Source organism: Silene latifolia, chromosome X (assembly GCF_048544455.1).
Source record: "Silene latifolia isolate original U9 population chromosome X, ASM4854445v1, whole genome shotgun sequence".
NCBI classification, from domain to species: domain Eukaryota; kingdom Viridiplantae; phylum Streptophyta; class Magnoliopsida; order Caryophyllales; family Caryophyllaceae; genus Silene; species Silene latifolia.
In genome coordinates, this window is record NC_133537.1 from 286,776,889 (window position 1) to 286,789,814 (window position 12,926).

The window sequence follows — 12,926 nt, forward strand, 5'->3', positions numbered from 1 at the left end:
TTTTCAACTCCTCATCCTTAGGTACACACCATCTCCCATCAAACCGAACACTCCCATCAAAATGAATAGAGAACCGAGAGACTGTCCCCTTCTCTATTCCAGCTCTCCACTCCTGAATCTTGGGATCAAGAGCCTATTTCCTGCGAATATCATCATAAATATCTGGTTGCACTGTCAAATCACCTCTAGCATCCCCCTTCTGGATCACATGTATCCCCATCTTGGTCACTTCATCTTTTAGCCTCATCAGTGACATAGCTGCGCATAGTGAATGCACACTCTTCCTGCTCAACGCATCGGCCACCACATTAGCCTTTCCTTCATGGTATATAATATCCATGTCATAGTCTCCTATGAGCTCCATCCACCTCCTCTGTCTCATGTTCAACTCCTTTTGAGTAAAGATGTACTTTAGACTCTTGTGATCAGAAAACACCTTAAAGGTTGCCTCATATAGATAGTGTCTCCAAATCTTGAGAGCAAATACAACTGCACCCAACTCTATATCATGCGTCGGATAGTTCTCCTCATAAAACTTCAATTACCTAGAAGTATAGTCAATGACTTTCCCGTTCTGCATCAACACATAACTCAACCCGTTCTTCAAAGCATCTGTATACACCTCGAAGTTTTCACTCCCTCCAGGTAAAGATAAGACTAGAGCTGTGGTCAAACGCTCCTTTAATATTTGAACGTCGTCTCATAACTTTCATCCCAACGAAACCTGTTCTCTTTCCTCATCAACGCTGTCATAGGTCTGGCAATCTTTGAAAAGTCTTTCACGAATCGTTGATAGTACCCTGTCAAACCCAGAAACTCCTGATCTCGGCCACATTCTTTGGTGCCTCCCAGTTAGACACCGCCTCAATCTTACAAGGACTCACAGCTACACCCTCTTTAGAGATCACATGGCACAGAAAAGCCACTTTCTCTAACCAGAACTCACACTTAGACAACTTAGCATACAATTGGTTGTCACGGAGATTTTGCAACACCAATCGTAAATGCTCCTCATGCTCCTCCTTAGTCTTGGAATAGACTAATATATCATCTATAAACATCACCACAAACTGATCCAAGTACTGGCTGAAGACCCTGTCCATCAGATCCATAAACACTGCTGGCGCATTAGTCAACCCAAACGGCATCACCACATACTCATAGTGACCATACCTCGATCGAGAAGCTGTCTTTGGTATATCTTCATCCCGAATCCTCACCTAATGGTACCCCGACCTTAAATCAATATTCGGAAAGACACCTGCTCCACTCAACTGGTCAAAAAGATCATCTATCCTCGGAAAAAGGATACATGTTCTTCACTGTAATATGGTTCAGCTCTCTGCAGTCTATACATAACCTCAAACTCCCATCTTTCTTCTTCACAAACAAAACTGGTGCACCCCACGGCGATACACTAGGTTAATGTATCCCTTGTCCACCAAATCATTCAACTGTTTCTTCGGCTCCTCTAACTCCTAAGGACCCATACGGTACGGGGCCTTAGAGATCGGTCTCATCCCTGGTTTCAACTCCACACTGAAATCGATCTCTCTCTTCGGTGGTAAACCCGGTATCTCATCTGGAAAAACATCTGGAAACTCCCCCACCACTGGTATCTCAGCTGCTGTCGGTTTCACCATAATAGTGTCTTTCACATGCCATAGGATCAAAGGACACCCCTCCCTCAAGTAAGACTTCAATGTCATCGCTGCAATCACTTTGACTTTGGGTTTGATTTTACAAACCCATGATAAGACACACTAGCCCCCTTAGGACCCCTAAAAGAAACTTTGTTTTGGTGACAGTCTATCCTAGCATTATATTTACCCAACCAGTCCATCCCGACTATCATCTCAAAACCATTTATAGGAAACTCCAACAAGTCAACAGGAAGATCAACTTGCCCATTAACCATGGACACCCCTCTATACAGCTTCCCACAAGACACTGACTCACCAGAGGATATAAAAACCTCATCTTTTATAGACTCAAACTCTCTCAAACCCATAGGCCTAGCATAACTTGACGATACAAATACGTATGACGCCCCCGAATCAAACAAAACCAAGGTAGAAACATTGTTAACAAAAAAAGTACCGGTGATCACGTGTGCATCATCCTCAGCAACTTGCTTGTCTATCAAAAACACTTTGCCACTAGTCTTTTGTCCACCCCCTTACACTGTACTAGCTGATGTAGAAGGCTTGGCAGCTGACCCCTTATTGTTGTTAGCAGTCGGATTCTGATAAGAATTACCGCTATTATGGTTGAACCCACCGTTGTTCTTGTTCTGCCCTCCTTGGTCGTTCTATGACCCAGATGGTCGGTTGCTAGCATAGCTCTGCGTCGGTCCCTGTGAAAATCTCCCCTGAGACTGTCTCTGAAAGCCTCTCCCCGCTGCACTAGTACACTCATGCCTCTTGTGACCCATACTGCCATAGTTAAAATACGAGATACCCCAGCAACTGCTACTTCCACGCCCATAAGAAGATCCTCCACTAAAGCCCGGCCTAGAAGAATAAGCCCTTGCCTGATTGTGGTTACCCCTCTTGTAACTAGATTGGGCACCACCATCGCTCTCAGCCTCCCTCTTTTTCTAGCCCTTCTCTTTGTTTTCCTTAGCCATTTCGACCAACCTCTCAGCCTGACTAGCCCTCTCATAAGCCTCCTTCACATCGGTAAGAGTCCCCGCCGGTAGCTTCTCCATAATCTGATAAGTCAACCCTTTCTCGAAGCGAAGTGCTAAATTCTCCTGATTTAGCCCCATATCCTCAACATATCTTGTCTTTTCGTTAAACTTATGATAGAACTAAGTCACCATTATATCCCCGGTCATCTTAAAGGAATCAAACACATCACGTAGCTTCCTGCGAACATGCTCCAGAATGAACTCTTGCCTCATAGCTCTCTTGAACTCAGACCACGGGATTGCAGTCTTACCCAGCTTCCTATATATGTCCAAAGCACTGTCCTTCACTTTATCCCACTATTCCCCAGCTGAATCTCTTAGGTAGAACACACCTTGTTCCACCTTAAACTCTTCTGGACAATGTACCACTCCTAAGATATTCTCCATCTCACGGTGCCAGTTGTCGAGCAAAATCAGCGCACTTGTATCCACATAGGTAGTGGGGTTGAAGCGAGATATCGTAATTCTCATCTTGTCAAATTCTACCTCGGCCTCCTTATCTTTCCCCATCTTCTTGAGGGTTTCAGTTAGCGCGTCTTGATGCTCAAGCATCTTGGCGATCTCCTCAACACTCATCTTTTGAGCCCTGACGTACAAAGCTGATCTCTTTGACGGCATATCTTTGAGCTATAAAAGGGATATAAACGTAAGCACATAGCCTACGGCTCAAAGTAAATATGATCCGCATAGAACTTACTCGATCGAGTAACCACATATACTCGATCGAGTAGGAGGCACTCGATCGAGTAAGACACAAACTCGATCGAGTACCCCAACTCCAGAACCTTCCCAGAACTGACATAAAACATACTCGATCGAGTACGTATGTGACTCGATCGAGTACCGGATACTCGATTGGGTACTCCCCTTACTCGATCGAGTAGCACGACTCCATTAGCTACTGTCCAGCGTATACACATACCCACTCGATCGAGCCCAGCATAATCGATCGAGTCCACCCTACTCGATCGAGTTTCCCTCACTCGATCGAGTCATGCTCACGATACTTACTACCCGCATGCCTTTACTATATAATTTTTCAGAAAATAAAAATCATAATTATACATCATAACTGCTATTTACATGTTACTAATACCACAACATTATGAATTCACTTTCGTCACATAAACATGCTTAAATCATAAATCATATTTATCATGCAACAACTACTTTTCCTTTTTTCCACCACATCACCCATTCAACCACATACTTATCCAACATATTCATATGAACAATAGTAAGCAAATAACGATCCCATGACACCCTATAGTGACCGGTTCAAAGTTGTAGGGCGAGTTCGCGACTTTAGGACGTCTCTCAAGCCTTTGCATTAGCTTCTAACAACTCCTACCTAGGTTCATTTTAATTTGACTCTCTACATTCATTGGGTTCATTAGTTACAGGTTCAAAAATCTTCGCTCTGATACAACTTTGTAACACCCCCATACGCCAAGGTGCCTTACCAAGACCACCTAACGTATGAGAATGCTACCATCTCGGTTACCCGAGGCATAGTAATCAAAGTAGACCATCCAGAAACATACTTTAAGTAAATAAGTTTAAAGTGATTACATCAAAACCTACTGTAAAATAAGATACAACTGTTCCAAAACCAAAATCCAACTAAAGTAACAAAATGTTATAATACAACAGCGGAAGACTACTACTCTGACTCATGCTGACTCTATCCCCAGCTAAAACCCGCGCGCATCCAAGCTATACCTGCTAAACAACGGCTCACCATCTCCGAATGGATCACCACAGTTTTCAAAACATTTAAACAGGGTCAGTTACTGCATAAACAATATAAGAGAATATAACAGACAGTTACACAAACACAATCCTCCAACACCGTCACATCACCAATCATCTGACTACACACTAAAGTGTGTAGCCCTGCCAGAATATCCATCGCAACAGATATTCCACACCGCCAGTGCGGGAGCACAGCCGTTCCCACCTAAGCCCCGCTCATCTCTATCGAGCGAATAACACGTGTTCCTTAATGTGCACATCCCTCTTGTGACGGAACCACAAGGGGCAAATCAAGGGCATGAAGCCACTCCCGCAAGTGACTCCACTAAGCGGAGGGCGCACCTCGCGAACCACAGAAAACAACCACCAGCCATATTATCAATGTAAACAATATCAAAAGCCAATTACGATATAATCACATGCCAATCAATCAAGCAACCATCTTATAACATTTACACAATCAACTGAGTAGGAAAACCATACCTAGGATGAAATCACCAATTATCAAATACAAGCAGCAGATCAAAAGCCTTCCTCTACGAAATTACCTCCTATAATTAAATAATCATACAATTACAATCTATAATCATCAACCATCCTGATGTGTTCATTTTATATATACCTTTATCCCATATTTTAGCTCAAATTCATATGATTATTACACTAACCTTAGTGATTTTATGAGCTAATATTGTATTCTAGTTGTCTTTGCATGTTTTGTCACATTTTGTAGGAAGTTGAGCTTTTAGAAGCTTATTCCATCACTTGTGCAAGAAACTAGAAGCAAGGCTAAAGTGAGAAGCAAGCATTGGACCAACCTTAAATTATTTCATGGATTTGCGTGCATAAGGATATGGATTTAAATGAGAAATGCAAAATGAGTCTTGTGCAAAATCAAGCCCAAGATTTGAAGTCCAACTAAGATGGAAGCTTAGGATTCTAAAGTGCAATGGATTCTAAGTTTAAAGATCATTATCGGACGCTTAATGGGGCATTTATCGCTAAGCATTGCATTCCATAAGCATTAACTAGAGGAATTAAGGTGAACGAGCTAGAAAACCACGACCCCGATCGGGGTTGGCGCCTCCGATCGGGGTTACCTTGCCCATTGTGTTTACGTTTCAACTCCTAGCTCCCTATAAATATAGAGCTAGGTCCGACCTAATTAGCATCCAATTTTCATCATACATTCTCATATTTCTTGTATTCTTTAGCACACAAAAATTCTCTCATAGTTTTCACATTAGTTTTAATTTTGTTAATCATTTGGTTATTGCAAACATTTGGTTATTATATATATTCAAGCTTTTGGTTCCCAATTGTTCTTCCTTGCAAGTTTCTAATTCAAGTTCCATTTCTATTTCGGTAATTCTAAATTCTAATTTATTTAGTTTACATTTCTATTTTTATCACATAGTTTTATCATTAGTAGTTTAATTATATCACATAGTCCTTTATCACATTTTATGATTCATCATTAGTTTACATTATTTCTATAATCATGTCTAGCATTTCATACCTCATAATTGATAGTTCACATTTTAATATGAGTAGCTAAATCCCATTAGTCTAGGGACTAGGGAAGTCATGCAATAACTAATATATGTAAAATGATAAATTAGGTTGATATAATATTGTCTAATTGTTTCTATCACTTGTTTGTATCGTCACGATTAATCTTTGTTTAGAAGCCTTATTCATTGATTAAGTTTGTTAATTCGTTCTATAAGTCGAGAGGCACGGAATCGGATTAGACTAAGCATGTGTGGTAGGATGACCTAGTCATAAACGAGAGTTTCTCTAGGACCCGGTCTATGGTTGACACTAATATCGTGAGGTGGGTGTCTCTAAGCCTAAACAATTGACAATGTTATTATTTCTGATTTTAGCATGAATATATATTTACAATTGCATGTGTGACCCGACTCCCCTAGACTCCTTTAATTATATATTTTTATTTCATTTTATTTGCTAATCATCAAACCAACCAACAAACCAAACCAATCGTAATCGACCTTGATAGAAGACTACTCATAGCATTTCATAGCGCAATTCTCGTCTCCTTGTGTTCGACCCCTATTACTACATTAATTTGTGTCTAGGGAATTTATCTTTGTTAGGTGTGCGACATAGCCTATCACATCCCAATAATCCTCAGTTCACCCAGTTAGTATTTAAACAATATTAACGAATTGGTATAAAAATGGTACAAGGATCTTACCCACAATACGACGATCTCAACGGTATAAAGAACTCCGAAATCCGACAACCCTAGCCCTTTGATTTGATAGCAATGAGAGAAATGAAACTGGCGTTGCTTTGTTTTCTTTTGTAAAAAGGTTTAGAATAAGGTAAAAGGTAAAAAGAACTGACAAATTCACTTTATATAACTTTTCACGCGTTGCTATCAAACCCGGCTGAAAACTCGTATTACCCGACATACTCGATCGAGTAACTAAGGTACTCGATCGAGTACCGCCTACTCGATCGAGTTGTCCTTACTCGATCGAGTACCCATCAGGCAGAACGTACTCCAGAATGCAAAACTAACTTACTCGACAGAGTAAGCCCTACTCGATAGAGTACCCAACAGCTCATAAATATGAGGTATTATACACAGTCAAAACAATTATCATCCTTGACGCACATACTCTCCATATTTAGACCCTCTATACAAACTATTTACAAACAAAATGCAATATGTACAAGAAGCAACTAACACATATGCACAAACTACGTGAATGCAAGTATAAACAATCATAAAATGTTCTCTACCTAGCATGCAACAACTATATCTAATGCAACAATGTCTAAACCTAACAGCACACCAACACACATATCCAACAAGCTTCAAAAAGGAACATCTTCATCAACAAATCCCGTCCTCCTCCATGCAATATGTACAAAAGAAAAGGAAAGGTAAAGGAAAAGAGAAGGGAAGTGTATACTAAGCGTTCTTCTAGTCTCCTATTGTCTCTTATGCTCCGTGTGCCTATGCCATTTGTTATACAAACATATACATATATACAATGCATTTTTATGGATTTTTTCTCAAATTTTCAATTTTTAGGTATTTTTGAAATATTTCTCAAATTTACAAATATATACAAATATCAACAAAGTGGATATTTCCCTCCCCACACTTAAGATTCACATCGTCCTCGATGGGACTAATGTAGGGAGAAAATGGGAAACATATAGAACATAATTTTGTGTTTTTCAATTTTTCGCAAAAGGCGTATTTTTCAATTTTTCAAAAAATAAAAAACACCTAGCCACAAACACCACCAACTCCTTCTTCATTCGGGCCACCAAAAGGTGTTCTTTAGGTCTTTGTATAGCTTATCCCTACCCGGATGCACATAATATGATGTGCAGTGAGCCTCATTCATAAACTTTTTTTTCAACTCCTCATCGTTCGGCAGACACCACCTTCCTCCGAATATTAGACTACCATCTTGGTGTAAGGTAAATCGTGAAGGTTTACCTACCCAGCTCTACGCTTGTTTTCCATCCCAGAATCATGTCGTCAAGCAATTGTTTCTCCCTAATATCATCATACAACTTCGGTTCAAGGGTCAAATACCTAATTACATTTCCTTTCCTTATCACATGTATCCCCATTTTCTCCACTTCCTCTCTTAGCTTTACTCTTGACATAGTGCTACACAAAGCGTGCACTGCCTTCCTACTCAAGGCGTCCGCCATACATTGGGCTTTCCCTCGTGGTAAACAATCTCTATGTCGTAGTCCCATATTAACTCTATCGACCTCCTTTGTCTCATGTTGAGCTCCTTTTGGGTGTAAATATACTTTAAGCTCTTGTGATCTCAAAACACTTTGAAAGTAGCTCCATACAAGTAATGTCTCCACAATTTCAATGTGAACACTAAGGCTCCCAACTCTAGATCATGGGTTAGATAGTTCTCCTCGTAGGGTTTCAATTATCTTGATGCATATGTTATCACCCTCTTGTTTTGCATCAACACACAACCTAGCCCATTCCTGGAAGCAACGATGTATATTTCAAAGTTCTCACTACCCTCCCGTATCGCTAGGACAAAGGCCGTAGTCAAACGCTCCTTTAAGGTTTGGAACGCTCTCTCGCATCCCTCGTCCCACCTAAACTTGTTCTCCTTCCTCATTAATGTTGTTATCGATCTTGCTATCTTTCCAAAGTCTTTCACAAACCTTCTATACTATCCCGCAAGTCCTAAGAAACTCCTAATCTCGGCCACATTCTTCGAAGATATCTAGTTTTCAACCACCTCGATTTTGCTTGGATCTACCGATACTCCATCCTTCGAAATCACATGCCCAAAAAATTCTACTCTCTCCAACCAAAACTCATACTTGGGCAACTTGGCATAAAGCTTGTTATCTCTCAAAGTTTGTAACATTATCCTCAAATGTTCCTCATGATCCTCTTTGGATTTCGAATACACCAAGATGTCATAAATGAAAACCCTTACAAATTTATCCAAATAGGAGCTAAATACATGATTCATCAAGTCTATAAACACGGCCAGCGCATTGGTCAAACCAAATGGCATGACCATAAATTCATAGTGCCCATACCGGGTCCTAAACGCCTAAACGCCATGTTAGATACATCACCCTCCGTGATCCTTAATTGGTGGTATCCCTGTAATACTCGTATTTTATTTACCTCGGTCAAAGGCTAGTCAACGGTAAATGAGAAAATATATTTTATAAAATTATATTGGATTCTACGAGTTATGATTATAAGACGGAATAATAAAATAATAATAACACATAATACATGTACATAATACATGTACATATACTCCACCCACCCATACTACCGCACCTTATATTATCCACTCACCCTATCCACAATCTCACAAAATCACAACACACCAAACAAATTAGAGGAGAGAAAAGATGGAGAAATTGAAGGGAGATTTTGTCCCTCCGCCTCGAGATTTTAAGGTAAGATCATCTTATACTAGTTTATATCTTAATTAATTTGTACCATTGACCCGCCTCGACCTTAACCCACTTTGGGACCGTCGCTGACCACCCTTTGACCATCCCAAATATGGGTTTGACCGAGAGTTTATATGGTTGTTATTGTTGTGTTTATGTTGCGTTTAATGAGTGTGCGGGAAGTAGAAGACATAAGCAAGGATTTGAGCAATGTTCTGAGTTGATTTTGTTGTATTAAATTGAATGAATGAGTAAATGAATGAATACAATTCAAGGACATATACAACTGAAATTTAGGCAATGACTACTGGACAAAGCAATGTACTACTTTTGTACAAGAAAAGTAACCACACATCTGACTCTATTCTTATGTCTGCTGTGTGCCTATGGTGCACAACTCTCAATACTTCATATGGGGTCTTTATCAATGCTATTAGCTTGCACATGATTTGTACTTGATGGATTATTGTCTTCTCTACACTCCCTCTCAAGATGTGAGTGGAGGCCTGGCGAAACTCCTATCTTGGAAAGGAGATGTGATGTTGTGAGACAGTGCAGGACTTGGTGAACACATCTGTAACCTGTTCTTTGGTATTGACGTAAGAGGTATGTAGGAGCTTGTGTCCTCCACAATTAATGTGATAACATTTATAAATCTCTTATAGGTTCACAAGGGTATACTTCGTATTTTATCAGTTGATTAATGATTACTTAATAACGGTTGGCTTGCTAGAAAGTTTGACGTTATTATCATATTGATGACGGTGATCAACTGGTCCCTAAAAGTCACACCTAAAGGATGTGTTTGAGAGATGTGATTGTATGAAAATATAATCACATTGATGCCTGACTAAAAGGTTAGTCCATGTATTTGACTAAACAGTTAGTCAATGTGATGATGAGACGATTATTTAATACAATTAAATAATATTAGCTGAGACGAATTAACTGTCAATTCGTAAATTGAATATAAACTGTTATATTTAATTAATGTATATAATGATAGCTTGGATGAATTAAGATGTTAATTCGTAATTAAACGTAATCGGTTATATTTAATTAGCTAATTATAAATATGCGATATTTATAGTTAAAGTATATATTATACGAGATTGTCATAATAAATTATTACAGACCGTTATTAATAAATCGACTGCAAGCTGTTGTGTATAGACTTATTAATACGGATCAACATAAATGACAATTTATAATTAATACACATTTATACATTTTGAATACCAACCTAAAATAAGAAGATATTTTTTCTCCTTATTTTTTGTGGTTGGTGGGTAAAAACCGAATTAAGAGAAAGAAAAGGGAAGAATAAAATCTTCCCCTTATTACTCTCAATTGGGACGGTTTTAAGAAGTGAAAAAAGAGGAGATTATTTCTCTTATTCTTTTAACCTATTTTTGACCTAAAAATTCTCTCATCAAAAAAAAAAACAAAAACCCTAAAAATTAATCATCATTTTTGGGGATCTATTCTAGCAAGAACAAGAGGCATTTCTCATCACATTTTTGGTGTAACGATTAGGATAATATCAATTCGATATTGTTCTTAGGGTTAATTTGCTAGGACCAAAGGTTGATTCTCAATCTCTACTATTTTGTTTATGCAATTTCATTTATGACTAGTTTTCATAATCATAATTTCGTTATAATCCTAATAATCTTAAAGGAAGTATACCGATATTTCCCACAAGTGGTATCAGAGCCAGGTTACGAAATTATTTTTGTATGATTTTCATAAATGATTTAAACAAAATTTGTAGAATCGAAAAAAAAACACCAATCGGCCAAAATTTGTTTATGCTGAATCATTTTTTTTTTGTGCCGAGTTGATGTTCTTGTTTTTGATGTTTTTGTTCCATTTAGATTTATTCATATTATTGTTTTAATAGGTTAAGATGATAATATAATAAATTTGTAGATGTTTTGATTTAATTTGCATTAAATTGAAATGTAAATGGAATTGTTTTGATTAATGATGATTATTTGTTTTGCTATATAGTTTTTGGCACACATGATGTTAAATTGTTGTTTAAGGATCATGATTCATTAATTTAAATGTTGATGAATGCCAATCTTGTTCTAATAGCAACTTTAAACAAATTTTGTTCATCTTAATATATATATTTTTTTTCCCTCAGTTATAATTAAAAAGAAAAAAAAAAACTGTTTTTGTTCTTTTTTATTTCAGCCGTGAGCACCAAAAGAAAAAAAAAATTGTTTTGGTATTTTTGGGCATTATGCCGAGGACATTTAAAAAACAATTCTGTTTTTTTTTTTTTTTGTAAATGCCGTGAGCAAGAAAAGAAGAAAAAAAACTGTTTTTTTTTTCTGTTTTTCCTGTTTTACCGAGACCAAAAAGAAAAGAAAAAGAAAAAAAAAAGGAATTTTTGTTTGTTTTTGTTTGTTTTGTTTTGGCCTATATTGATTATACATTAAATTAATAATGTATGATTAATTGTTGTGAAGAAGTTCACAATTTTTAGATACCTAATTATTTTAAAAAAGTTTAAAATGATGTTGGATTAATTCATATTACAAGTAAATATGAATTAAGATTGGAAATAATGTGAGTAATTGAGGAATTGTAACATAATTTGATCATTTAAATAGGTGGTTTGGATAAATTACTCTACATAATTAAGGAATTATGTCTTGAATGTTTAATTTATAGTTGATGCATTTTATTTTAGTTGAATGTTTAGTTGAATGGTTTATTTACGTTTTTTTGCAATCGGTTGTAATTTGTAATACCTAGTGTGGCCTTAGTTAAATTATGTTTTCGTAATGATGGAAACATAATTTTTAATGTAATTTTGAGATCTCGTATCTCCTTTTGGTTTTCTTTAAGTATTATGGTTTTGAAATTAGAATGTAAATAGGTTTATTATGTAATTTTTAAATTGTAATTTTTGAGAAGACCAAAGATGGAGATTGGATTGCTCACTCCCGCTACATGGACCAAGATGGAACATCAAGACAAGCTTCTCGGGTCCAAGGATGGATTCCAAGTTGTATTTATGTTCATTTTGGTAGATAGGCCACACTAAGACTTTATTTTGTTTTACGTTTTACCATTCTTATTGCTTCTGACTCACATGATAGTTAGTGCATCATATTCCGCCTAAACCAAACCACCTACTAAAATGCATGAAAATTGACTCATATAGATTGAATATTAGTTTTCATAGACATACAGATGTCACATAATTTTAAGCCATCATCTTAGTTTATTCATTCTCGCATGCTAGATATTAATTCACTTAAAATGAATTAAAATAAAGTTGATGGGATCTTCCTCTAAAACTGAAATTGAGACTAGTCTTTATAAGGGCAAACAGCTATGAATCCCTTCTTCGTCGGTAGGCATATATGACCTTACTCTCCATATGACCCCTTCTACGTTGGGTAAGTAGTTTGTGTTGACTTAGTTTACCTCAACATTATAATCCGAAGAGTTTCTCGTGATTATGATGGACTATAGATAGAATTTATATAAATTTATCGACCAAGAATTC